The sequence below is a fragment of the Pelophylax lessonae genome (genome assembly GCF_965119305.1).
Source record: "Pelophylax lessonae genome assembly, chromosome: 10".
Lineage (NCBI taxonomy): Eukaryota > Metazoa > Chordata > Amphibia > Anura > Ranidae > Pelophylax > Pelophylax lessonae.
In genome coordinates, this window is record NC_138777.1 from 221,166,561 (window position 1) to 221,171,451 (window position 4,891).

Here is a 4,891-nt window from a genome sequence, read left to right on the forward strand (position 1 = left end):
CGATCTGGGGGTGTCGTTAACTTTGTATTGACACCCCCAGCAGTTTGCATTTGGCAGTGTGACCTGCCTGCAAGTCGGATGCGATGTGGATTCGCAGGGTTCTCGCATCGCACCAATGTGAACTGGCACTTAACCACTTGCCGACCAGTCACTGGGACTGTACTGCGGCAAAGTGGCTCGATTCCGTCCAGCGACATAGACCTACATCGCTGGACTCCTCCCCTTCTGGCAGCGCTCGTCAGTCAAGTCAAGGGTCCGATCTGTCCGCCGCAATGTCGCAGTCCCGCAAAAAAATTTGCAGATCGCCGCCATTACTCGTTAAAAAAAAAACCACCAAAAATTACAGAAATCTTTCCCTTAGTTAGTAAACGCAATAACTTTTGCGCAAACCAATCAAAATACGCTTATTGTGATTTTTTTTTTTTTTACCAAACATAGGTAGCAGAAAACAAATTGGCCAAAAATTTTAAAAAATTTAGATTTTTACACTTTTTTTGGGGGGGAATTTCATATAAAAAAATGTGAAAAATATTGTTATACTGATATTTACGCTTTTTTTTTGTTTATAGTGCAAAAAGTAAAAATCGCACAGACGATCAAATACCACCAAAAGAAAGCTCTGTTTGTGGGAAAAAAAGGACGAAAAATTTCCTTTGGGTACGGCGTTGCACGACCGCGCATTTGTCAGTTAAAGTCGCACAGTGCCGGATCGCAAAAAGTGGCCTGGACGTAAGACAGCAAAATCCTCTGGTGGTAAAGTGGTTAAATCCAATTTTACATTTTAAAAATGACACAAAAGCTGAGGCTGTCGTTACAAAGTGAAACTAAATCAGAGAGGAGCACAGCGAAGGGCTGTATGTCTAACAGAGTACAGGCAAGCACCTTGTGATGTCAGCCCTTCCCCCAGTGCCTGGAATATGTTAGATGGGCAACAATGCAATGCAACAGATCATGATTCCTGCTATGCAGGGGGGTTGTGGGGGGGGGGGGGATAAATACATTTCAGGCAGCCATACAAGCAGTATTTTCAAATATATTTTATTGGGTTTACTGCATATATTACTGACTTAAAAAGTGTGGGAGTTACTATGTAACCAATTTCCTTTGTATAACTTATTACTATAATAATATAATATAATAAATGCAAAACTAAAATGTACCATAATAGATTGTCATGTTTTTGTATCGTCAGTCAAGGGCCAGATGGGTAATAACTGGTGATGATCGCTCTGTGATATTAACACTGCTACCAAAATTGTGCTACAATTTATTTTTTAGCATTATTGCAATGCTGAGGTCACTTTGAGTGCAATTTTAACTTTACAGGCTTGCTGTACCATATTTCCATTATTATATTTCTATGTCAATTTGAATTTTCTAAATGGCTGGGAAGCCAACATTTCTCCTGCAGAGACATGGAGATCAAAAGGAGAAACCCACGAGGGCTGCTGAGGAGCAGAAGATTGACACTCCCAGTTTCCAAGCAGACCATTTCTCAAGAACAAAGCAAGTTATTTATTTTCATTTTTTGCAAATGACAGTATTGAAGCAGAACTCCAGTTAAAAATAACAAGATAGAAATCAATAGCCTATTCATAGATCAAATAGCAAAACCAGCTGTGCTGCAATACTTAGCTTCAATTCAGAGATTTTTCCCAGCAGTACTTTTTTCTGCCACTAGATGCCCTCAGTCTGATGTCTAGCATGATTCTACTCACTTCCTCTGTGTCCAGGTTATCCTGGACCCACCCACAGCCTGTGACTGGACAGTGAAAGGAGAAGCAGCACAGTGATGAGATTTTGCTGCAATATTCAACTTCAAGCCAGAGATTTCCACTGCCATATTTTTTTCTGCCACTAGATGGCCTCAGTCAGAGGAAGTGAGTTGAATGATGCTAGTCATCAGACTGAGGCCATCTAGTGGCAGAAAAAAGTACTGCTGGGAAAAATCTCTGGATTGAAGCTGAATATAGCAGCAAAAGCTTATCACTGTGCCGCTTCTCCTTTCACTGTCTCAGACTGGGGGCACATCCAGGATGACATGGACACAGAGGAAGTGAGTTAAATGATGCTGGCCATCAGTGATCATGTCATCCTGGACCCACCCACAGCCTGTGACTGGACAGTGAAAGGAGAAGCAGCACAGTAATGTGCTTTTGCTGCAATGTTCAGCTTCAAGCTAGAGATTTCCACTGCCATATTTTTTCTGCCACTAGATGTCATCAGTCTGATGTCTAGCATGATTCAACTCACCTCCTCTGTGTAAAGGTTATCCTGGACCCGCCCACAGCCTGTGACTGGACAGTGAAAGAAGAAGCAGCACAGTGATTCGGTTTTGCTGCAATATTCAGCTTCAAGCCAGAGATTTCCACTGCCATATTTTTTCTGCCACTAGATGATTTAGTCTGATGTCTAGCATGATTCAACCCACTTCCTCTGTGTCCAGGTTATCCTGGACCCACCCACAGCCTGTGACTGGACAGTGAAAGAAGAAGCAGCACAGTGATGAGCTTTTGCTGCAGTATTCAGCTTCAAGCTAGAGATTTCCACCACCATATTTTTTCTGCCACTAGATTGCCTCAGTCAGAGGATGATGCTGGTCATCAAACTGAGGCCATCTAGTGGCAGAAAAAATAAGGTGGGGGAAATCTCTGGCTTGAAGTTGAATATTGCAGCAAAGGTTCATCACTGTGCTGCTTCTCCTTTCACTGTCCAGTGACATGCAAAAAAAAAAAAACAGTTTTGCCTATAGTTCTACTTTAAAGCGACCTGACAAGTACAAAAAAAAAAACATTTTCTTTTTTTTTTCAATTTAATTTTCCTCTGTGCAACCCCTTATTAACCCTAATTTACTGTAATAAGCCTGAATTAACTCCTTATTCTTTGCCATTTAATAATATTTTCTTGCTGATTTTTTTATTTTTTTTTGTTCACTTCTATTTTATAAACTATTATTAATTAAGACTTTTTTTTTTTTGTTTGCTTTGTTAATATTTTTACACCTTAAACATATATTTTATTAAGAGCCCATTCACATTAGCGCGACTTGTCAGGCGACTTGTCAGCCTGACAAGTCGCGGTATGTCGCGGTCTATTGAGTAGTACAGGACCCATTCTAATAGGAGCGACACAAGTCGCTCCAACTTAGAAAAAGGGTCCTGTACTACTTTGGGGCGACCTCGGAGCGACTTGCATAGACTTCCATTATGTGAAGTCTCTGCAAGTCGCGCCAAAGTAGCAGTGCACAGCGGTGCACCGCGACTTCACAGGTCGCCCCCCGAAGTCGTGTCGCCTCAATGTGAATGGGCTCTTACACGTCAACACATCGAAAAAAATGCACAATATTACAAAAATACATTTAATCAATTTGTAAATAACTCTTCAATACTTTGTACCATTGCTGACAGCTGAAGTGTAAACAAAACAGTTGCAGGTAGGTATCGGTAATTGGTATCAGTAATTGGTATCGGTAATTGGTATCAGTATCGGTAATTGGTATCGTTAATTGGTATCGTTAATTGGTATCAGTAAGTGGTATCGGTAATTGGTATCGGTAATTGGTATCGTTAATTGGTATCGTTAATCGGTATAATTGGTATCGGTAATTGGTAAATAACTCTTCAATACCTTGTACCATTGTGCTGACAGCTGAAGTGTAAACAAAACAGTTGCAGGTAGGTATCGGTAATTGGTATCAGTAATTGGAATCGGTAATTGGTATCAGTAATTGGTATCGGTAATTGGTATCGGTATCGGTAATCGGTATCGGTAATTGGTATCAGTAAGTGGTATCAGTAAGTGGTATCGGTAATTGGTATCAGTAATTGGTATCGGTAATTGGTATCGGTAATCGGTATCGTAATTGGTATCGGTAATTGGTAAATAACTCTTCAATACTTTGTACCATTGTGCTGACAGCTGAAGTGTAAACAAAACAGTTGCAGGTAGGTATCGGTAATTGGTATCGGTAATCGGTATCGGTAATTGGTATTGTTAATTGGTATCAGTAAGTGGTATTGGTAATTGGTATCAGTAATTGGTATCGGTAATTGGTATCAGTAATTGGTATCAGTAATTGGTATCGGTAATTGGTATCAGTAATCGGTATCGTAATTGGTATCGGTAATTGGTAAATAACTCTTCAATACTTTGTACCATTGTGCTGACAGCTGAAGTGTAAACAAAACAGTTGCAGGTAGGTATCGGTAATTGGTATCGGTAATCGGTATCGGTAATTGGTATTGTTAATTGGTATCAGTAAGTGGTATTGGTAATTGGTATCAGTAATTGGTATCGGTAATTGGTATCAGTAATTGGTATCAGTAATTGGTATCGGTAATTGGTATCGGTAATTGGTATCAGTAATCGGTATCGTAATTGGTATCGGTAATTGGTAAATAACTCTTCAATACTTTGTACCATTGTGCTGACAGCTGAAGTGTAAACAAAACAGTTGCAGGTAGGTATCGGTAATTGGTATCGGTAATCGATATCAGTAATTGGTATCGTTAATTCATATCAGTAAGTGGTATCGGTAATTGGTATCAGTAAGTGGTATCGGTAATTGGTATCAGTAATTGGTATCAGTAATTGGTATCAGTAATTGGTATCAGTAATTGGTATCAGTAATTGGTATCAGTAATTGGTATCGGAAATTGGTATTGGTAAGTACTAAAAAAAAAAGTATTGGTGCTCGTTTTCATTGTAAAAATAATGGTATCGGGGCTTCCCTAGTTTTAACCCCGTATGCACCATTTATCATTTACTAAAACCCAACAGGAGTTCTAATCCTTCCCCACTTTACCCAAAACTAGAAATGAAAAAGTTCTGGCTGGCCTTCCACTTTCGGCTTTAACTCCATTGTTTGCTGAAGTACTTGAAACATATTTGC